The sequence below is a fragment of the Scyliorhinus torazame genome, chromosome 8 (genome assembly GCF_047496885.1).
Source record: "Scyliorhinus torazame isolate Kashiwa2021f chromosome 8, sScyTor2.1, whole genome shotgun sequence".
NCBI lineage: Eukaryota > Metazoa > Chordata > Chondrichthyes > Carcharhiniformes > Scyliorhinidae > Scyliorhinus > Scyliorhinus torazame.
This window is the reverse complement of record NC_092714.1, coordinates 200,973,183-200,997,928: the sequence shown is the minus strand read 5'-3', so window position 1 is coordinate 200,997,928 and position 24,746 is coordinate 200,973,183. Positions and strand designations below refer to the sequence as shown.

Genomic DNA, 24,746 nt, shown 5'->3' with positions numbered 1-24,746 from the left:
CGATCTAGTTCAGGAGGCGGGTTTGGTGATAAACCTAGCCAGACGTGAATTTGGAAAAGCCCAAGTCACTTTCCTTGGCCATATAATCAGACAGGGTCGAATGGTCCCACTGGATGTGAAAACAAAAGTTATTGGACAGTTTCCAATACCCTCAACACGAAGGGAAATAATGCAATTTCTTGGGATTAGTGGATTTGATCGAACATCGTTCCAAATCTTTGCAGCATGGTTGCTCCACTGATGGACTTGCTGACGAAACGTCGAAAATTTCAGTGGACAGCAGATTTTCAACAGGCATTTGACTGTCTGAAAGCTGTGATAACCATGCTCATGTGTTGGAGAATTACAAGAGACTCTGTGATCAGAAGAACTAAAGTATCTGACTTTAATGAGAAATGCCGAGGTGTAGAGAAATGGATGGATCATGCAGAGACCTTCATGTCTAAAGAGACTGTGAATCGAGAAGGATTCCAGTTGGAGGAAGGAGAACAATAATGCACTATGTTATTATACCTGTTTGCATGTGTTGTTTTTTGAAACGAAAAAGTATATTTACCGTCTGCATTTCTTAAAGGAGAGATAAAAGGTGAAAAATGAAACCATTTGAAGTTGATGGTTTATTCATTTTTCTTGGGGGGAGGTGTCATGGGAATGTCACTTTAAGAAATGTTTGTCTGCTCAAGTGGCTGCAGTGATGTCAGAGTGTGGGTGGAGCTGAGCTCTGGCTCTGCTTTTTAGTTTTGCTTTGAGGTAAAGATTGGGTGTGTCTGTGTTTTTAATTTTGGTGTCGTGTTGGAGCTTCTCTTGGTGGAGAATTCAATCCTGATGTGTTTCTGTCAAGAGGATTCTTTTTGTCTTATGGATGTTGCAAGGAAAGATTAAGAGTTACTTAGAGAGTACTGTATTCTTTGGGGGATTTATTGGTGTTGATAGTTGTTAAGATGTTTACTGTGGGTTTATAAAGTGTTCACTGGTTTCATAAATAAACATTGTTTTAATTTAAAAGTACTGTTGATCTCTGGTGCATCACACCTGCAGAGTAGGCCCGTGTGTTTCCCCATAACCACAATCTGTTCAAAGTTGTGGGTCAGATGAACGCCATGATACACTTTGGGCTCTCTACACCCTGGCCCATAACACCGGTCGTACCCTTTGCAACAGCGTTTGCATCTCATTATCGGGCCAACACGCGATGCTCCGCCTCCGATGGGCTGAGTTCCCGACAGTGCGGGCCACGTGTGGTCTCAGCAGTCGCGAGCCTGGTGTGGTGGCTGCGGAGAGAGAGAGAGGGCGAACAGCCAGTGTCCCGCACCGTCATACTTCACCAACAGTCGTGCCATTGGCCGGGCGGATTCTGCCAGGGCTGGGAGGAGTACTGGGTGTGGCCAGGAGGTGGACTGTCGGATTGGGGTGGACAGGGATGCGGTCCAGCACAACTGGCACCATATTTTCGGGAGCGATCGGTGCATTTGCAGGGGTTGTAAGTGTACTTGCAGCTGCAGCTTGTCATCTCTGCGCATGTCCAGCACGGACCACGCGATTCTCCCACCATTATTCATATGTTCCGCAGATGTTTCCTGCGGCACCGTGCTATCCCCTCACCAGTAGTGGAATCGGTGCGGGTGTGGCGCCGATTTCTCCTTCATGGAACTCCATGGATCCTCGGTTGCCGCCAGCACTTAGACGCAGCAGTCAAATATGTACGAACCCAGATTTGTAATCCTGACTGTACCAAATACTTGTAATACAATATAATTGAAATTCGCTACATTCACCACACTCGCAAGACTTTTTGGCGTAGAAAAGCTCATCATTTATCGCAGCAAAATTTGACCACTGATACTCGCATTAAAGTTTCAGGTAACTGGAAACGCTTGTCTGCTAGTTGACTTCAACAACTATGTTAATTGTGGAATAATAGTATAATACTGCAGATGCTGGAAATCGGAAATTAAAAACTGAGAGTGCGCCAAAGGCTCAGCACATTTGGCAGCATCGGTGGAGAGAGAGTTAATGCTTCGAGTCAGCTCTTGATAAGGGTCATGCAGACTCAAAATGGATGCTGCCAGACTGTTGAGTCTTCCCAGCCTTTTCTGTTTTTATTTATGGTTATTGTGGATCTTACATCGGAAAAAGTAAATTCCTCAACATGCTCACATCTATGAAACTGTAAGAAGTATGAAGGAATAATATAACTTGATAAGATAATTGGCCTTTCACTTCTCCCGCCCCTGCTTGATTCTCGCCTGGAAGACAAATGACATTCTTTCGATAATGGTTGTGATCAATGTTGTGATCTGTATATCTGCTGGTATGTAAAGGGTTAACAACTGTATCATTGTGCTAGACAACCACTAGATGGCAGCACCAGATCCATGTATATGAATTGAACTCAGAGGATTTTACCGCCTCTTCGATCCAGGAGTGACTAGATAGCAGAGTGTTAGAGAGAAATAGATTAGTTGGCACGTGTAGTTAAACATTATTAATACTTCTTCTGATTTACTTCATCATCAGTTATAGGTGTGGAAGAGCGAACAAACTCATTAATATTTCTATTCGTTATTCATTAAATGTTATTTGCTTTACATTGAAGACTGATAGTTTAATTGAACAACAACCATCAGATAATTCTGGGAGTAAGCAAAATAGTAGCGACATATTACAATCACATAATATAACATGGTACCAGGTTTTGGCTTCAAAACAACTAGCTAGAGTGATTTAGTTAGATCAGAAACAGAAGAAATCCATAGCAGCTATTTGACCGTAGAAGCATCGCAGCAAACAAATCCTTCGAAGACAACCGCCTCGATTGACCATGCACAAGCTCCACGTCACCACACGGCTACTGGCAATTTTAACTCTAATTGGAAACTGTTGAAACAACAATTTCAAATATATTTAGAGGTGACAGATTTAATTACCACAACTGATGCTAGAAAAATTGCATTACTTTTATCAATGGCAGGACAGCAGGCAATCGAAATATATGGGGCGGGATTCTCTGACCCTGAGGCTAAGTGTTGATGCCGTCGTAAACGGCGTCGCGTTTCACGACGGTGTCAACAGGCCCCCAGGAGCAGCGATTCGGAGCCCTTCAGTAGGCCAGCACGGCACTGGAGTGACCCACGCCGCTCCAGCTGCCGATACTGGCGTCAAATGGGCGCCGTGGGTCTGCGCATGCGCACTGCGACCGGTGTGATTGCGCGCATGCACGTTTGCTTCCATAAAATCTCAAATGTGCAGAAGGAGGCCATTCAGTCCCTCCGACCCTCCGAAAAAGCACTCCACCCAGGCCCACTCCGCTGCCATACCCCGTAACCCTGAACAATGATCATGGTCAATCCAAATAACCTGCACATCTTTAGATTGTGGGAGGAAACTGGAGCACCCGGAGCAAACCCACGCAGACACGAGGAGAACATGCAAACTCCGCACAGGGAGTCACAGGGAGGCTGAATTGAACCCCAGTCACTGGCGCTGTGAGGCAGCAGTGCTAACCAGTGTGCCACCGTGCTGCCCTAACATACTTAAAATGAGATAACAATCTTGCAATGTTTTTAATATATATATAAATGACATGTGCCTAATTATGTGAATCATGAATAAATATATGACTAAGTTTATAATTGTAATATTATGTTTGTCTGGTTATTTCACAAATATAATCCTCATATATTTTTAGCTATGATCTAGAACAGGATGATTGAAAATCACATTGAAAATCTATCAATGAATTCATGTGAACTGTCTTTAATCAAAGAATGGTTAGAATATGGAGCCACTACCAAAACGTACAGTTGAGATAAATAGCATGGATGCACTTAATAGGATGTTAGGTTATTTGTGATGCAGTGCATGTTTGGTCAACCAGTAGCCACTGGATTAGGCTCCTGGAAATGAGCTGACTAACAATGGATAATAATATGTTAAGATGCCATAATTTCAATAATGCAATACTTGCACAATTTAACAGAGCCTTGTGCAAAAACATGGCAAAGAGCTAACAGGAAAATTGATGACCTAAATGTGGAGAATGCACAAAGGACTAATATTAAGAAAGTGGCACCGAAGATGAGATTTAGGCTTGCAGTTCCGCTGGGGAGAATCTTACTGTATATTTTCAAAGTGCTCAGATTGAAAACAGGCATGTAGCTCTCTAATTGCACAAACCAATTTTCTCTCCATATCTTGAGCCTCTTTCAAGAAAAAAAAATGAGTGAGCGTGGTTACGCCATCACTCTGGCAGGGCGGGGGCTTATCAGCCTGCAGCCATCTCCACAGAGATTGGAGCACCAACTCTAAAGGTCACCCAAGCAGAAGAGAAGTATTACTCTGCCCCTCCCCCACACAAGTGCCAACACCCTTCCATGCCTGCAAGTACCCCCCTCGCTGCCACTCTACACCCCACCATACTCAAATGGAACCCCCACCATCAAGTGCTCCCACAAGGGCCCGTCCCTGATACTGCTCCTTGGCACAGTTTGGCACTGCCAGGGCAACACTGCCAACCAGTGCCGGGGCAGTGCTGGAGGCAGGGCCAACCTGGAAGTGCCAATCTGTGCCAGGGAAAGTGCGAGGGCACTTGATGGACTGAATGGCCTCCTTCTGCACATTTGGGATTTTATGGATTCTCAGAAAAAAAGCAATTTATCTTTGCGCCACAAGGGGGAATCCCCTCGACTGAATCCCATTTTGAAATAACTGCTGTAAACCTCGCCAATATGATGTCATGTCAGCGAGGAATGAATATTTAATCAGGGGGGATCCTGTGGCGGAAAGGCCTGTTAATAATATTAAAAGTTATTAGAATCTATTTAATTGAGGTCCCGCCCTTTCTGGACGTAAACCTCATGATGTCGCCAGCGAGGGGTTGGGGAAAATTGGATTTTCCGCCCATGTCACGGTTCTCTCTGATGACGATCACAGGCTGAAAATCAACATGCCTCACCAATGTCAGCAACCTTAAATGCAAATTGTACTTCAGTACTGCTGATCAGCACTTATAAAGAAGCAAGAGCTGTGACTTTTGCTCGATTACTGATTTACTGAATGTAAAGTTTAAACGGGCTGAACGAGGTTTTATGAATATTTTTCAAATAGTTTGCAAAATGCTAATATCGAAACAGCAGTTCTAGTATGGCATTGCTAAAGGATTCAGAAGATGCTATTTGATATGATGAACGATCATTTTGCCTGTTACAATGCTCTGGGGCTGGGCTTGATCTGTCAGTTTTTCATTCTGAAATGCCACTTGAGGCTGTAAAATTGATGTAGTGTCAAAAATTGAGCAAATATGTCATGATCACATTTTATCTCAGTGACATTGTTGCCATTGATTTACTTTATAGTGTTTACTTTTTTTGTTTCCTTTTATGTGCGTTGAGCTTTTCATCAAAAAGTATTACAGTACAACTATTTTGTGCAATTCTTTGCAAATACTGGTCGAATTTACTTATGGGATACAGATCAATGGACTCTGTGAGTGCTAAGTTAATCTGCCTTTGCCACCCATCAATCTTAAAGCACCTAGTTATTTTACTTTGGCTGCATTGTAAACCTCACCAAGTTTTTAATTTTGTTAGAGTAAATATTGAAACGACAGTGAAGGATTTTGCAAAATTTAAGTATTTCTGAATAGTTATGGACAAATATCACCACTCTTTAATTATCACGAATACAAATCCTGGAACTCCCTTGTACTGTGGGAGTATTCTCATCACATGGACTTGCCAGTGCAGGTCAAGAAGGCTCTGCGGCACCTTCTCAGGAGCAACAAGGATGGCTAAAATATGCTGGCCTTGCCAATGACATCTACATCCTGAGAATGAACAAAAGAAAACATAATTAATTTGATATACCCTCAATTATGACACGAGAGAGTGTACTCGTAAAATGAAGGCTTTAATAAACAGAGAACTTCACCAGTCGGAGAGATGAGTGCTCACTGAGTGCCGCCCACAGGACGTCACTTTATATACGGCCCCTGGGAGGTGGAGCTGGGGACGGAGTCCCCTGGGGTTACAAATTCGGTCTTAAAGGGACATTACATGCATGATCTTAAAGGCACATTACCCATACAGCACATTCACCCCCTGTTTAAGAAAAACACAGAGTCCGTCGGGGGTGAAGTGGGATTACATGTCCATTCTCTTTGGAGGCCTGATCATCCTTGTCGACCTTCTCAGCTCAGGCGGTCGTGCGGCGGACACGGACGCCTTCGATGAGGGTACATCCGGGAGCACGGTGGTTGGAGCTTTTGTGCGGTGCGGGGTAGGGGGTTGGAGAGTAGGGAGGGTAGCTGGGGGTGGCAGTGACATCGCCGGCATGGAGGAAGGAGGAGGAGGCGCGAGGGGGGGGTGCGGTTGGTTGCTACAGGTGGTGTGGGGGTGCAAGGGGGAACATTGGCGAGGGGGGCAGCATCAGTAGGGGAACCAGCGGGTGCCAGATCCCGCAGGGAAACCGTATCTTGCCAACAGCCCGGATGTGCGACGTAGGCGTACTGGGGGTTTGCATGTAGCAGCTGGACCCTCTCGACCAGAGAGTCCATCTTATGGCTCCTCACGTGCCTCCGGAGAAGGACAGGTCCCGGAGTTGTCAGCCAAGGTGGAAGCGAGACCCCGGAGGTGGACTTCCTGGGGAAGACAAACAAGCGATTGTGAGGGGTCTCGTTCGTGGCCGTGCAGAGGAGCGACCTAATGGAGTGGAGCGCGTCGGGTGGGACCACCTGCCAGCGGGTGGTTGGGAGACTTCTCAACCATAGGGCCAAAAGGACATCCTTCCAAACGGTCGTGTACTCCCTCTCCACCTGTCCATTTCCCCGCAGGTTGTAGCTGGTCGTTCTACACTGCGTTGCGGGGCCTGTGGGCCTGTGAGCTTGATTTTCGGGCCTGTTGGGCTTTTTGTTTCTGGGCCTTGAGCCTTGTCAGGCAGACCCTCGCGAAATGCCCCTTCTTTCCGCAGTCGCTACAGGTCGCGGAACGGGCTGGGCAGCGCTGTCGTGGTTGCTGGCCCTGCCCACAGAAAAAGCACGGTGTGCCCCCGGTCTGGGTGGGTCACTGCACAGTGCAGGCCCGTGGCATGGCCAAGTCTGGGGAAGGCCGAGTGGGGCTCGCAGGGTCTGCGGGATACGTGCCGAGGTTCTGGTAGGCCATCTCCAGAGGTTTACAAAAACAGGAACCAGTCGTAATAATAATGCCAATGGGTGGGGAGGTGAATTTAACCATTGGGTTGTGAGGGACATGGCTGGGCAGTGCCAGGGCACTGCCCCTTGGAACCCAGGAAGTGCCAGGTTGACACTTCCAAGCGCAGGCCCTCTGGGGAGCCAAATTGGGGGGGGGGGTGGGGTTCCCTGTGTGTGTTGAGGGGTTGGGGTGTGTGCTGTGAATGCAATGGAGTAAGGGGGGGGGGGGGGTCAGAACCTGTGGAGGAGGATGGGGACTGTGCCAGTGACAGGGAAGGGGGGGATGACGTCTGTGAGAGGGGGCTGCCCCAATGCCAGTGGGAGGTAGGGGTTGAGATCAGGATGCCCTTTTTGCACAGAGTGCTGTTTAATCAGGCAAGATCTGTGAAGCCAATAGGTTTCACACTGCTTTTCTCGCCTGCTCCAGCACTCTAAGTAATTTTGGGAAAATTCCAGCCAAAGTGTCACTCTAATAAAAAACTACTTTCCAGTCATTTCTTTAGGCAGCTGCTGAATACAGATTATTAGGCAACTTTTAAAAGTGTAAAACAATTAAGTGCAGTTTCTTACAACAGCAGCCAACTGGCCTTTGGTTCCCTGCTTTCTGTCTCCCTCCTTTCTTGAACAGAAGAGTTACATTTGCAGTTTCCCAGTCTGTCCAGAAGCTTTCCAGAACATAGGACATTTTGGGAGATTGCAGCAATTGCATCCACTATCTTTGCAGTCACTTAATTTAAATCCAGAGGACTTACAAGTGTTCAGTCACCTAATCTTTTTCTAATGATAGTGATTGTTTTAAGTTCCTCCCTATCGTCTGCCTCTTGATTTTCAACAATTCTTGGATGCTTTTCATGTTTTTTTGTTTGAAGATCAATATAAAACACTTATTAAACTTTCTACCATCCCTTGTTTCCCATTAGTCGCTCCCCGGTTTCATCTTCTCAGGAACCTACACTTACGTAGCTACTCTCTTCTTCTTTAATATGTTGTAGATGCTCTTATTGCCAAACTTCTTGCGAGTTTGCTCTATTTCTCCCTCTTTTTTTGAGTCAACCTTTGCTGGTTTCAAAAATGTTTCCAATCTTCTGGCCTACCACTAATCTTCGTCACGTCAAATTCTTTTAAATTGATGCCGTCCTTAATTTTCTTAGTCACAAATTGTGCATCCTTCTCATAGAGTTCTTTCTCAATTCAGTAAACACTTCCTGTTCCAGTGAAACAAAAACTATTTTTGCTTCAATAAGGAAAGGAGAGAAAAACAAAGGAAGATTAACACTTACATGGTGCTTTTTGCTGTCACCAGATGTCTCAAAGCACTTTACCGCCAAGAAGTCACTGTTGTTCTTGCAGGAAAAGTATCAGTCACAGATGTGATAATGGCATTCTGTTTGTTGATTGAGGGATAAATATTGGCCAAGTCAACGGGGGTAACTCCGCTGCTGTTCCTCGCAATAGTGCCATGGGATCTTTCACATTTACCAGTCCAGGAAGATGGGCCCTCGGTTTAACAGCTCATCCAAAATTCCCAATAGTACTGCACTGGAGTGTCAACCTTGATGTTTATGCTCAAGTGCTGGGGTGGGACTTGAATCTGGAATTTTTGTGACTCTAAAGTGAGAGTGCGACAAGCAACGACTGCTGACCGAGGGATTTATGATCATTAAACATGTCGGATTATTACTGTATTTTAAATAATTATTGCCACTGAACACCATTTATCAAAACAACCGGTACCAAACCAAAATTGATCATGGATTTGTAGACTTCAGCTTATAAATAATTAACAGTTTGAAGTAAGTAGAGAATTAGAACATAGAACATAGAACATAGAACAGTACAGGCCCTTCAGCCCACGATGTTGTGCCGACCATTTATCCTAATCTAAGATCAACCTAACCGCCACCCCTTCAATTTACTGCTGTCCATGTACCTATCCAAGAGTCGCTTAAATGTTCCTAATGACTCTGACTCCACCACCTCTGCTGGCAGTGCATTCCACACCCACCACTCTCTGTGTAAAGAACCTACCTCTGACATCTCCCCTATACTTTCCTCCAATCACCTTAAAATTATGTCCCCTCATGACAGCCATTTCCACCCTGGGGAAAAGTCTCTGCCGACCCATTCTATCCATGCCTCCCATCACCTTGTACACCTCTACCAAGTCACCTCTCTTCCTTCTTCGCTCCAGTGAGAAAAGCCCTCGCTCCCTCAACCTTTCTTCATAAGACATGCCCTCCAGTCCAGGCAGCATCCTGGTAAATCTCCTATGCACCCTCTCCAAAGCATCCACAGCCTTCCTATAATGAGGCGGCCAGAACTGGACACATTTTCCAAGTGTGGTCTAACCAGGGTTTTATAAAGCTGGAGCAAAACCTCGCTGCAGCTTTATAAAACTCAATCCCCCTGTTAATGAAAACCAACACACCATTCGTCTTCTTAACAACTCTATCAACCTGGGTAGCATCTTTGAGGGTTCTATGTACATGGATTCCAAGGTCCTCTGTTCCTCCACACTTCCAAAATTCCTGCCTTTAACCCTGCATCCAACATTCAAATTCGACCTTCCAAAATGAATCACTTCACATTTATCTAGGCTGAACTCCACCTGCCACTCCTCAGCCCAACTCTGCATCCTGTCAATGTCCTGTTGTAACCTGCAACAGCCCTTGACATTATCTACAACTCCACCAACCTTCGTGTCATCGGCAAACTTACTAACCCACACTTCCACTTCCTCACCCAAGTCATTTATAAAAAACACAAAGAGCAGAGATCCCAGAACAGATACTTGCGGGACACCACTGGTCACCGACCAGCACGGGGGCAGCACGGTAGCATTGTGGATAGCACAATTGCTTCACAGCTCCAGGGTCCCAGGTTCGATTCCGGCTTGGGTCACTGTCTGTGCGGAGTCTGCAAATCCTCCCCATGTGTGCGTGGGTTTCCTCCGGGTGCTCCGGTTTCCTCCCACAGTCCAAAGATGTGCAGGTTAGGTGGATTGGCCTTGATAAATTGTCCTTAGTGTCCAAAATTGCCCTTAGTGTTGGGTGGGGTTACTGGGTTATGGGGATAGGGTGGAGGTGTTGACCTTGGGTAGGGTGCTCTTTCCAAGAGCCGGTGCAGACTCGATGGGCTGAATGGCCTCCTTCTGCACTGTAAATTCTATGACCTCCAGGCGAAATACATTCTATCCACTATCACTCGCTGTCTTCTTTCGGCCAGCCAATTCTGTATCCAGACAGCTAAATTTCACTGTATCCCATGCCCCCTAACTTTCCGGATGAGCCTACCATGGGGAACCTTATCAAATTCCTTACTGAAATCCATATTTACTACATCCATTGTCCAGCCTTCAACAATGTGTCTCGTCACATTTTGAAAGAATTCAAAGAGGCTTGTGAGGCATGTCCTGCCCCTCAAAACATCATGCTGACTATCTTTAATCAAACTATGTTTTTCTAAATAATCATAAATCTAGGGCAGGATTCTGCAATAATGGGGCGATGTCCCCAAACCGTGGAAAAAACACGCGCGAATCACTCTGCACTTACCTGGAGAAAGTCCAGGATGCTTCTCCGATATGCAGGGGGAGTAGTCATCATAGCTCTGGCTGCCGATACAGGGCCCTGCACTTCCGGTCGGGGGTCCTCGCAGCGCACGGCAGCGGCCTGCGTCGGCCGCCCCGCGCGACATGGCCAACCCACACCGCGGACCGGCACCAAAAGCATGGGAGCCTCCCCAAATCGCGCACACCTGCGGATCGGTGGCCCCCGATCGGTAGCCTGGCCGCCCTGGAGGCCCCACCCTGTGAATGATCCCTCCCGCCCCCCACCAGGGCGACCACAGACTGAGTCCGCAGCCACCACGCCGAATTCCTAACGGGTGGAACCATGAGAGAACCACGCCGTCGGGAACTCGACCAGCAGCGCTCAGTGAATCACTGCGGGGCCTCTTTCAATGGCCCCCTATCGGCACCGCGTCGACCGCGTCTGCGATTGTTGGTAATTCTCAGGTTTGACGCCCATTCTCCACCCCCGCGCAGATCGCGATTTCACCACGGAGGCTCCTTCTCTCCGTATCCTTTCCAATTTTTTGCTCACCACAAACGTAAGACTGACTGGTCTGTAATTGCCAGGGATTTCCGTATTCCCTTTCTTGAACAGGGGAACAACATTCGCCTCCCTCCAATCATCCGCTACTACTCAAGTGGAGAGTGAGGACGTAAAGAACATCGCCAGCGGCGCAGCAATCTCCTCCCTCGCCCCCGTAGTAACATTGGGTATATCCCGTCAGGCCCAGAGGACTTATCTATCCTGATGCTTTTCAAAATTTCCAGCACATCCTCCTTCTTAATATCAACCTGTTTGAGTCTATTAACCTGGATCACATCTTCTCATGAGCCACAAGGTCCCTCTCTCTCATGAATACTGAAGCAAAATATTCATTTCGGGCCTCCCCGATCTCCACAGATTCTCGGCTCAAGCTCCCTCCACTATCCCTGATCGGCCCTACTCTCACTCTGATCATCCTCTTATTTCTCACGTAAGTGTAAGAATGCCTTGGGGATTTCCCTAATCCTTCCCGCTAGAGCTTTTTCATGCCCCCTTCTAGTTCTTCAAAGTCCATTTTTGAGTTTCTTCCTGGATACCTTGTAACCCTCTAGAGCCGTGCCAGATCCTTGCTTCCTCAACTTACGTAAGCTTCCTTCTTCCTCTTGACTATAAGCTCCACTTCTCTTGCCACCCAAGGCTCGCTGCATACTATTTCTGCCTGTTCAACAGCTACCCTATCCTCTGATCCAAAGCTTCGGTTCCCATCCCCCTGCCAAACTAGTTTAAACCCTCCCGAAGAGCTCGAGCAAATTGAGAAGTTTTTTTAGCCGAAGGTTTCCCTCATTTTCTTATGCATACTCTGTGCTAAATTCTCAGGAGAACAAATTCAGGAGTGGTTCCTTTGTTATAGAAGGGGTAGCCCATAGCAAAGTTAGAATACCTATTGGGCTTCGTCAGGCACTTACAAAATTATAGTGCAGAAGCATGTTGCCTCACATTATGCTATAAACTGTAGCTTTCACATACACTTCAAATGCCTAACCATGTTTCAGACAATCACCCTTGCTCTTGAGCATTTTGTCCACTGATGCATATTATTTTTCTCTTGGATAGTTTGCTGCCCCTCAGGAATTGTGTTATTTCAAAAACATTGTGTGGAGTAACCAATATTATTTTGAGGTTGATTCCAATGATTTCCCTGGCCATCAGTAATGTGATCGCAGAGGGTTAATGAGTTCACTAGTATTGCTATAAAAATAGCTCTGCCTGAGATTTGGAGCAGAACAAAGTCATTAGAAGCCAGAGGAAAGTGGTGTCATTTGCATGTGCCAGACAAATTACTCTCTCAATTCAGCATATCTCAAGAGTATAGAAAAAATAATTAGGGCTGAATAAAGGATATCGTGGCAGAAAATTGCCTGCTTGGCACCCTGTGACATTCTCAGGCAAAACATAAATAAGTAAATACCTGTGAATTGCAATTCCAAATGATCCAGAAGTCAGCTACGTGCTGGTCTGGATGATATTTGGCTGCATTCAAGTAGTAAATTTGCTAATAAATGACTGACTTAATCATATAAGTGAAAAGCTCTTGTTTGCTAGTTGTGCGACATGGAAAAAATCCTAAAGGAAGTGTGATTTAATCAAATGTTATTATACTTTTGACAATAGGAGTTTGAAAATTATCTTTCTGTCCAAATCCACAAGTATCTATTTAAAACAAGTATTTAATTTGCAATACTGTTCAAATATTACAGTTTTCAAAATATATGCAAGAATATATTCAAGACTGAGATAGATAGGTTTTTGAATAGTAGGGGAGTCAAACGATATAGGCCAGAGTCCAAGAAGGTGGAATTATAGTGGAGTCTGTTTTGTCTTGAATACACATTACAGATGGGGTCTCTTTAGGGTTAGCCTGTTTCCCGAATCAGTAATTCTTGTGTACTTGCGGATCTACATTCTTGCTTATTTACAGATCTATATACATCTCAGTATACTACTTGAAATTGGACTTGTGCTTCCTTCTGGATTGTGAAAGGATTGTTAACAGTATGACATTGCATCATATTTACATCAGTTGTTATATTAGCATCAGGTGCTCCAGATGGTAACCCTTTACACTACATCCGGGTGCTCTGGTTTCCTCCCAGAAGTCCCGAAAACATGCTGTTAGGTAATTTGGACATTCTGATTTCTCTCTGTGTGTACCTGAACAGGTGAAGGAATGTGGCGACTAGGGGCTTTTCACAGTAACTTCATTGCAGTGTTAATGTAAGCCTACTTGTGACAATAAAGATTATTATTGTAAGTCTTTATCCCAATTATATAACCCATCCTACATTTCCTCCCAAAGGCGCAGACTTCACAGAGTTGATCTGGTCCTGATTACATTTTGGGGTTGAGGACAAACTGCACTCGCTTATCGTTCGATAGGAATGCCTTCTAAATGGGTGGTTGTAGAGTTTTGACTTGTTTGTTATCGCTTGTCTCCAGGGGGATCTAGATAGTAAGTCCAAAGTTTCATTGCTTTCCTTCCCATTGATTTCAAGGCTCTTTGGTTCCTCCTTACATTTCCTTGGTTCGTTTAGATTCTATAACATCTCGGCTGTAGTTTCTATTATTGTAGAAATTTCTGGACATTCATTCTGGCAGGACTCTTTTATTCTGATGTATTTGTCATCCTGCTGTTCTGCTTGCTTAATCTCCTGTAATCTCCTTCCCATGGCTGATAAATGTTAAGCAATGAACAAAGTATATGCCTTCACTTCCTTAATAAAATTTTAACTTTCTAGTTTGACTTCCCTCTATAATACATTCATTGTCATCTGGTACATTCTTTAAATGTACTCAGTAATTGAATCATAGCTCACAAGTTCTCATTCTAAAATGTTGAATTCTAGGTGGAATTTTTGAAATGTCCTTTAGGTTAAAAGAGTAATCAAAGGCGTGTGATCAGTTTTAATTTTAAAACTTAACCCCATGGCATAATCAGTGAACTTGTCACACCCCAATGCGGTTGCTAATGCTGCTTTGTCAATGGTTGCATATATTTCCTCTATGTCCATGAGAGTTCTTGAGGTGTAATAAACTGGTCTTCTTTGTTCATATTTTTATGCTTGTTACAATCCGAGCCCATCTTAATACTGGACATGTCAGATCCAGAGTGAAACCTAGCTTCATATATCTTAACTTTTTTGGGAAACGTGGAGATAAGTTACTGAATAAATTCAGAGCAGTCTGTTGATAAACTTATGACAAAAAGAATAAAATATTTATTGAAGAAAAAGAAGTGAACTACATGACACCAGATAAAAAGGTTGGAAAGATCTCAGTACAAATACAAGACAGTTCTATTTCTTTACCCCAGCAATATTTTTACAGACACATAAACCAGTGAAGGGTTATCACTTGTTTGACAGAAAGACTTTCTCTTAGGACTGGAACAGTTGCAAATGATTTTCTTCAGGTGAATTCCTGTGCATTTACTTGATGCTTCTCACCTACCTTATATTTTTTTTCCCTGTTGCGAGCTTTCAGCGCTTTGTAAAGGTTCTGGGATGGGCAATAGATTTCATGCTCTAGAGCTGTTGCTGCTTCAGTAGTTTGGCTTGTAGATTGTAATTTGTCCTCATTGCTGTCTAGACTCCAAATCTGTCCTTATGTATGCTGTACCCATAAGGCACCTTTCTCAGGTGAGTCCTCAACCTTTTTTCATTACTTTTCCAAGACATTGTAGGTCTGTGGTACCACTTGGAGATTTTCTGGGTCCGCTGCCATCATGTTTTGTTTTGAGTTTGTAGTTTAGATGGCACCCTTTAGGATTTGCCTGTTTTGTCAGCAAGCTTCTTTATTCTTAAAACTCAAATCCTGTTTATTTACAGATATACTTATATCTCACTAATTCTACACAAGGTTGTACTTCTGCTTCCCTCCACATATGTTATGGAATCACATGACATTGCATCATAGTTACATCAGTGTTAGGTGTTCCTGATGTTAACCCTTTACTCTACAGATGATTAGCCATAATCTCACTGAATTGTGAAACTGGCTCAAATGGCCTACTCCTACCCATTATTAAAATATAAGGTCAATAGTATCCTTGTGATAGGTATTTAAAAAATTCATCAAGCTCTGAACAATTTGATGTTATCGTTCTTTGTGGAAGTAATTGAAGATCTTTTCCAGAAGGAGTGAGGGGGAAATGGTTGGTGGGTTCATTCCTGGCATTCTTTGTGTACCTTAAAGTGGCTGGCTCAAGAGCACTGAGGTCTTTAATAAGGTCAACGATCCCGACTGTGCACAAGATAAGATGGACTCAAATTTTACATCCCACCGTGCGCGCAAATGCAGGCAGATGGAACAGGAAAATATGCTGCCAGAATGGCATTTTCATGACTCTGTGCCTGGTGCTGGCTATTTTAGAAAAGGCTGAATTCAAACTGGAAGAGCTACTCACTCCCATTGGGTGGATAGCAGAATAGGCTAATTAAGAGGATTGTTAAGTACAATAAGAGAGGCTGGCTGGAATTTTCCAATTAGCCTCCTGTTTCCTATACTGGGGGGAGCCAGGGCAAGAGCCCAGAGGTGGACATCCAGTTCTGGCACTTCAGAGAGGTCTAGAGGTCCTTCCTTGCCTGCATTCTTGTGAGGCTCTCTCCCACCTCCTCACCCTCACCACCCCCTAGCCCCAACTTAAACACGGCCTGGCTGCACGAACCATTTTTCCAATTTAAATTTTAAAATGGTCAGTGAAAGGATGGAGTGCCTTCTCTGTTACTTATCTGTCATCACAACTTACTGCTCCTCTGAAGCTGGAAGGCCAATGATTGGTCCACCAGCATTGAGAGCCCACTGCCAGCCTTATTGGACAGGGAACAGGGGCAGCGACGTTGTGCAAATCCGATGTCGGAATGAGGCCGTTGAATCTCGTGAGAGGCCTCTCCCAAGATTCGCTACACCCAAAACGCTTCATGTGATTTAACAAAATCTCGCAAGTCTAGATCTCACCCTCACTGGCCAGAGTCCAGATCTGCATGTATGGCTCATTTAAATATGCATTTGCAGATGCATCCGGTGCCCCAGACCTAAAGGTCACACTTGGGTGACCTTGCTAGGGAGCAGCTTAGTACTGGTTTCCATTAGGGTGGACCAGTCGTAATGGCTGAGGCTCTCCCAGGCCATTAGAGACTGCTGGGTGGTTGAGGACAGGTCAAGGTAGCAGTGCCAGGGTGTCAGTGTGCCACTACCAGCTTGGAAGGGGCACTGCCAGGGTGCCAGGTTGGCACTGCCATGGATCAGACTCTGGGGGCCTTACGAGGTGGAGTGCGGTTGAGGGGGTGTTCCTGCGGCCTCCCCGAGGTTTGAGGAGGGGGGCGAAAATGGGGTGGGGAGGCTAAAAGGAGTGGCGGGGGGAAGATTGGAATAGCCTACCAAAATGGTGCTCCGGTCAGGGAGGAGCCTTTCGTGCTGAGCACACAAGTAGGAAATGACATTATAGGCTCGATTCAACTAAATGAGAGCAAAGTCCCACAGGGTGTGTGTTTAGCCACCTGTTTCCCAGTGCTTGCATTGTATAAGGGGCCTTGGCGGGGAATGCATGGCTAAGGCCACACATAGCCCTGCATTGTACAATGGAGAGCTCCGCAAAGTAATCCCTGATGCCCCCCTCCAGCCCAAACGCATAATTGGAGGATTCTCGGCCACTCCCCCCAACACCCACACAAGGCACCCCCGACCCTATTGCACACATTCAAAAAATGCCAGCTTAGCACCATGGCAGTGTCTATGCCAGCTGACAGTGCTGCCTGGGCACCTTGGCACAGCCAGGCTGACAACCAGTGCCACTGCCAGGGTGCAGTGCCAGGGCACCACCCTGCCCAAAGGGCATGCAGCTGGGTTTTCTGATTCCCTCGGAGACCCCCCAAGTGCTGTTTGTGGGGATGGCGCCCACCCGAGATCTCCGAGGTGAAGGGAACGATTCCCAAAGACTCAGGTACCTTGTGAATCTGTACATTAGAGTGAGACAAGCTGTCTTGCTCTAATATGCAGATTTACCAAAATGTGATCCCACCCACAATGGGCGGGATTTACATCGTTGTGTCTCGCAAGATTGCGTTGGATCTCGCGAGGCGTTGCGAGCCGGGTAGATCCCAGGAGCGGTGTCTCCCGGCTTTTATCGGCCATGCTGCACCACAGCGAGCTTCTTTTCGAGCGCAGCATGAGATCGCGCCCTAATTCTGGCCTTGGCAGAAATTCCCTGAGTCCAAAAATAACGGCAAAGTGCCATTGATTAGCGCAATGTTTCTTGGCACTACAGCTGCCAAGAAACACCCCACTAAATGCGTCCAAAAGTAGACTCTGTTTTTTTCCTGTTGAATCACGCCCCATTTCACTATTATGAAGCGAAACAAAGCAACCATTTCAAATAATGAAAAATTACACAAAAGGCTGAGAGATTAAAACCCGGGTAAACTGCTACAGTTGCCGTGAGTTACCATTGGCAGGTTCCTGTAATTAAAGCATAGATCTTCATTCTGAAAAATACAGCTGTAAATGGGATAGCCATAGGAAAGACAAATAAAATCAGTTCAAATACTCATTACCATGTTGCTGAATGATTTGATGTGGGGAGTCAGCAGTAGTTGAGGAATAGATTATACTGAGTTATGGTGTTCAAAGCTCCCTGTCACTGATTGTCCAGCTGAAGACATGAAACACTTAGGCAAAAGCACCATTTCCCTTGGAAGTGTAACCTACCATGCGCCCCAACCTTCATGATACAGTTGGGGGTGAAAGAAGGGGGTGAAAGCAGGGAGGAAGACCTGTAGCATAATTCAAATTTGACTTATAGAGCTCTTTAATAAAAATGAATTTTTAGTAATGCTCTCTACTGTGCCTTCAATATATTTGATAAGCGAGAAGAAAATATTGTAAACCATTTAAAAATGAATATAAGCTAAATGAATCTTGAAAAGTAGCTTTTAACAGCTTTTAATGATACATTACTTGATGTCGCCTGTATGCTTATATTTCACTAATGTCTGTCAAAATTAATGATATAAATTAGGGGAAAAGATTGGCACTGTTGTTTAATTTTCAAACATTAAGTCATGCTTTGCACAGCTACGTTAATCTGTAACAAATGTCTTCCTCTTGGGATGTATCGTCTCAGGATAACAGAGACAACATTGGTCTCAAGTGGATAATTATAGCCGATGTTCAAGTGAGAGCGCATTGAAATTTGACAAGCAAAGAAATATAGTTGCAGTCTGAATCTTTTTGAAGCTGTTTCTTGCTACTTGGCAACGGATACCTTCTAAGACGCTTTTGTCAATGCAGTATTCTTCCTTAGCATGACCCTTCCCATGTGAGACAGACACTGGAAGGACAGCCAGATTAACTATTTCACATGTCATGGGTTCAAATTTGAATTTGCAAATCGTGCAAAATGGTTGGTACTGAATCGGATGACATTATGCTTGAATACAGCAGAATGTCCAATGGGAGTGTAACAGAATGCTGTTGCAATACTGCCCTTTCAATACTGTCATCCAGGATGAATTAATCCTTCAGGACTTAATATACTGAATGATTGCAAAAAATTAACTTCACTCTGAGAATATAAAAAAGGCTTTTTGCCAAATATTCTCTTAACCGGGTATGATTATGCTGCGGGGAGCTATTGTTTGCAGTAATGCATTTCGAGATCTGCCTGCCGTGACATTCAATGCAATTGTGTGCAATAGTCTACACTAATATTGTGACTGTACATGTTTTTAATAGGCGGTTCTACACCGCAGAGAGGACTCCAGGATCCAAGAGTTTGCCTGACGAGCCCCCGTGATCGTGCCGTCCCTCTGAGGCTTCCTACCTCACACCAGCATCAGGTTCCATTTCGCCAACACCCACCACCCCGAACTTGCAATTTGCACCACAGTGTGTTGCGGAATCCCGAATGGCAGATTCCCCTGACTTTCTGACCTGCGCCTTGAGGGTCAGGTCAGTGAAAATTCTGCCCGACATGCCTTCAAATCGCTCTGAAACCAAATCGCAATATCTACTGTGTGTCAGCAGGCACATGAAATGTTTTGAGCTACTCGTTCCAGACTTTTCTTTTTAATGAGGCCCAGGAATGAGAGCACCGTAGTCTCATTTCTGCAGCAATGGGCTGAGTTTCCCAGTCACTTAATGACCTACTATCCTAGATTATGCTTTTGATTTGTCTTTTCTGCATCAGTACAATGATTCAGCAGTAGAGAAAATGTGCAGAGGAATGTGGAGTGATGGTTAAAAGTCTGGAAAACAACAGCCAATTACTTTGTGTTGCGCAGTTAGGCTCAAAAAGCAAACAACTGGCATCTGTGCTGCTGTTAATCTGGCTGCCTGACATCATCAAACTCAGTAATCCTTTGTTGGCTCATTTTTCCCTTTATTTGCCCAAGGGTATGGAGACAAATTGTAATATCTCTCATGCCGTCCCAGCAGAGATCAACGGTAAGAACCTGGATCCTCGATTGTGACACAGTTCACATTGATCTTTCAATGCTTTCAGGTCTTTTAACTCTTTGTTCTGTGATTCTCCATTTCGTCACGTGGATTTTATCCCCTTCCAGCTCAATCTCCCTCAGTAAGCAAAACTTTATTTAACTGTGAATTTTAAGCGGGAGAAAGAGTTTCTCCAAGAATACTTGTTCCCAAAATTGTCATTTTACATTTAATCAGACCCAGCCTTCCTGATTCCCCCGCAACTGGGAGTGCTTTGAGACCTTAGTGAGAGAAGATAACATGTACCATTGCACCACTGTGAACCAATATAGGGCTCTGACATATGGGCCGGAATTCTCCGGGCATTGTGATTCGCTTTCCGTGTCGGCAGCTCACTCCCACCCATGGGTTTCCCGGCAGTTTGGGGTGGCTTCGATGGGAAATTCCATTGATATGCTGCGGGAAGAGAGAATCCTGCCGCCAGCGCACAGCACACCGCCTAGAAACAAACGGCTGGGGGACTGGAGAATCCAGCCCATCTTTTGCATTAATCTGCACAATGGCAGACTGTATGAGATCAATGATCCTGCAGATGTTCCACTTCGTGAGGCCCAGATACTACAACTGGCGTTGGTAATGATTGCCTGGAAGGCATAGCTGCAGTGTCCATTGAGGTAACCACAAAATCCATCAATGACTCCAGGTTTCAAATGCTATGATAGAAGCCTGTCCATGTTGTGACTGGGCACTTCTACACTCTACAGCATGATGCAGAGGCTCTGTGACACATGTTCCCATTATTTTGAACAGTTGGTGGAGCACAGAAATCCGCCTTTAAAAAGCGAGACCTTTCTGCATCTCTGCAACAGCCTTTGGGTGTCAGCTTGACCCTCTGAGCAGCTATTTTAAGGGTAGCCCGTTCCACCTTCACATGCTCCTGGTCACTTGTGCTCAGTAAATCACCCAGTGCAAACCCCTTTGCCTCATTTTCTACAGTATGCAGGGTGCTGATTACTGTGCAGGTGCTTGCACGATCAAAATGATTCCCCTCCTCAGCATCTGCTGTGTCATGGCCTGAGACTTTGAAGAGACATAGGAATAAGACGGACAATGCTTAGCATGCTGCGGTATGCATAAGAGATAACAGATGAGTGCCTTGCTCTGCACCACTGGGTTGTCATTCATGCTGAATGTGAGTGAGAGTTCAGTATAATGAAAAGAAAGAAAAGACAAAGGCAAAACACCTATGTGCATCTTCCATCCTCACCATATCCAATGCAGCTTACCATTTCTCTCACCTTGACAGCCTTTTTCCATTGGTGTCAGCAATGAGGCAGGACCTCTTCTCACCTTATACTTTTACTGCTGCTGTCTCTATGTTTCCCTTAAGTGTGTGTCTGCTAAAGTGGTGCAGACAGAGAAGAATAAACAGAAGAGTGATGATATGTGACAGCATGCGTTATAATGTAAAGATGCTCAGCAGAGCAAGGGTTAACATGCAATATGAGAGTGGCACTGCCCACTGAGTGATGTGTGTAATCACATTGTCAGAGGAGGAAGACTCAGAAGGAACACAATGCAAGCCCAGACTTGAAATTGCAAATAGTTAAAGCCTACCAATAAAGGTGTTTGTGTTTAAACACACAAGCCTCAGGATCTATTCAATGAACGACCACTACTGCAAGATAAAGGACCCATATAGTTTACATAATATGAAGAGCAGCTGTGCAGATGGTGGCAGGTCTTGAATGTGCAAGCAGAAGTCGGCATAGTGGCACAGTAGATAGCACTTCTGTCTCACAGCACAAGGGTTCACTTCTGACCTTGGGTGACTATGTGCAGATTGCATGTCCTCCTCGTGTCTGCATGAGTTTCCTTCAGGTGCTCCGGTTTCCTTTCTCAAAGATATGCAGCTTAGGTGGATTGGCCATGCTAAATTTTCTCTTCGTGTCCAAAGGTTAGATGGGGTTATGGGGATAGGATGTGGAAATGGTGCTCTTTCAGAGGGTTGGTGCAGATTCAATGTCTGAATGGCCTCTTTCTGCACTGTAAGGATTCTATGATACTGTCTTCTACAAGAAGGCACTGCAGAAATTGTACTGTTGCAGGAGAGACATGGCAAGCACCATCAGTAAGGTTTGATAGTGATGGGGCTGTGCAGTGATCGTCAAGGATATGAAGTGGAGAATTTAACTGAGGAGGATTGTTGAGCTCATTCGTTATTTTTCCTGCATAGTTACCGAGTGTTGGAAACAATGCTCGTGCTTTTTTCTATATTCTGCCACCTCTCTGTTGCTAAAAAAAAATACATTCATTGGTCATTACTGGGGAAGAGGAAGTCCTTTCTTCTGCTCACTTACTTACTCTAGGTCACCCTCCATGATACAATCAGAGAACCTGGAGACTTTGGCTGTAATGATCTTTTCAGCAGAATGTAATACACAAGTTCTAATATGCGCATCCTCTAAGAAGCATGGTTTTCCTTTAAATAATGACAATCTTACCAGATTTACTGGTCAGGATCTACTGTCCTGCTGATCCTGCTGCACAAGTTTCCAATTGGTAGTGCAATTAGCAACACATTTTGCATATCAAAATAAGATCCAAGTATGAAATTATGTTAGCCTTCACTTCACAATAGTACTCTCACTTATGAATTTTAAGTTGATGGTTTGAAGTCCCGCAACGTAAGCACAAAGTTAAGGTTGACACTTCCAGTGTAGTGCTAAAGAGTGCTGAAATGTTGATGGTACCATTCTGGTACGTTAAACAGTTTCTGTTTGCCTGGCATAAAAGATCACATGACATTATCTCAAAGAACCTTTCCCCGGTTTCTAGTTCATCCCTCAACCACTGCTAATAAAGCAGATTATCTGGACGTTTTGGGGATCTTGCTATGTGAAAATTGGCCTTTCCTACATTTCAATAGTAACTGCATCTCAAAAGCAGTTCATTGGTTACAAAGCACTTAAAGGCACCTTAAGGCCACGAATGGTGCTATAAAAAAAAGACTTTCTTTTTCAGCTAAACAGTAGTGTGTGCGATTCAAAATCTTGATGGTCGACGATTCTACAGCTGGATGCTCCATGACTCTCCGCTTAACATAAATCAACTGTAATGATTTGGCTTATTCTTCTAATCTCAGGCAGAATAATGCAAATGAGCTAAGTAGAAGCAGTAAGGTGGATATCAATAAAACAATTTGGTATTCTTTATAGTGAAATATTTGATGTTGAGTTAGCATATTGTTTTCTTCTGCAGCTGAAATTGAAGTTCGGAATTACGAGCATCAATTCGAATCATGTGTAAGCAATGGTCATATTGGCTCAACAGTTGTTTCCGAGATAGTTTTTGTGAATGACTTATACTGTGACTCATGTAGATCAACTAGATTTTGAACCATGCACACTAATATTTGGCTGATAAATGGTCACACAATCATTTATTATTGCTGTGAAGAGTCATTTCTATATCTAGGCAGCACCTTTGTGTGCTTTTGGAGATTGTCAACATTTGGCTTGACCAGAATTGGGGTGGGAAGTTAATGTGTCACTAGCGCAGCAGGAAGCCATGATTGAAGCTGAAAAATCAAGGAGTAGAAATGTAATTGTCTGTTGAAGTCAAAGGTTTTGGCACTTAATGAGGGCCACAGATGATCAAGGAACATAAATTCAGCTGAAGCCAACACTTTACTTTCACATGATTTGAACTAAACAGATTGTTCAAGGAAAGCATTGATGTGTCCAATGAAAATGAAATAACTGTATGTCTAATGTCTAGGTAAAATATATTTCTTCCTGAAAATTTTTCTTGAAGCCGAGAATAATATTAACACATGATTCACACATTCTGTCCTTTTCATTGTGAACCTTTAGGTGCAAGGGCAGTAAAATTAGCTTCAGCGGGTATGGGTAATTACATATGACCTTTTCATTCCACCTTGAGTAGCACCATTATACCACTCTCCTGTCTCACTGAAGATATATTATTTTCAAAGAAAAATTACTCCAATAGATTTCAAATGCATCATCTAGCAATGAAATATGATATAAATAGAACACATGACAGTGTGATTTATAACAGCTACCTGGCTTGTGATGAGGATCTCATAACCCTGATGAGCAGTGGAATCTGCTGCCACTCAATAGCATAATTTGTATTAAGCATGTCTGCTTTAATTTTTGAAAATATTATTTAAACTTTCAACGAATTGGGAACTTTGCATTTTGAAATATGACCGACCAAACTACTTAAAATGCAAGGTCAACGTGAAGGTGAAAAAACAAACAAATCACCCTCAGGGGGTGCAAAAAGAGAAGCATATCCTATAGTTTAGAGACCCATCAAAACTTGTAACTGTCTAAGGAAGAGATATTAAAAGTGTAAAGTGTTGGATATTGAAACAATGCTGCCACAGGCAAATCCACACACAACCACTTGGAAATACATAATGGGTGAAGTATTTCAGACCAGGTTGCAGCCACTGCAGTGAGATGCCGAGAATGTTTCTCGCAGAGTAAACAGTTGAAGACTGGGCTATCTCCCCCTCTCTCGTTTGGAACATGTGTATTACCTGGTTCAGAAGCCAGTGTTACTAGCAATCTACCAACAAGACAAGATCTCATAATAATTGCGACAACCTCTGCATCTCACCGTATCGATGAAACTGGCTGACCAAAATTATCCACAACATTTAAAAGGACCAGCAAAGGTTACTTAACCATATATTCTTTTAACTTTTTTTTATTGGACTGTAACTTCCTCTATTTGTGATACGTGTGTATGTGTGAGAGGTCACCTTTCTTTTTCAGTTTAGTAACTAATAAGTTTGCTCTTTAACTCAAGAAAACCTTGTCTGATTGGTTCCTTTTTGCTCACTGCATAAATAGTTAAGTACATTCTGGCTTGGAAAAAGGCATATCCTTGTGAAAAAGAAACTTCAACCTTTGTATTGCCCAACTGGTGTGGCTGAATAGAGAGGAACCAGTTCCTCGCCTGGCCATAATAACCATTGC

The 24,746-nt window shown here is 44.2% G+C and overlaps 1 protein-coding gene across 1 annotated transcript in view; it reads left to right on the top strand.

Annotated features, from left to right (window-relative positions):
* LOC140428334 (docking protein 5-like) overlaps positions 1–24,746 on the top strand; it is a 788,856-nt gene that overhangs the window by 439,423 nt on the left and 324,687 nt on the right. The gene's annotated exons all lie outside the window — the stretch shown is intronic.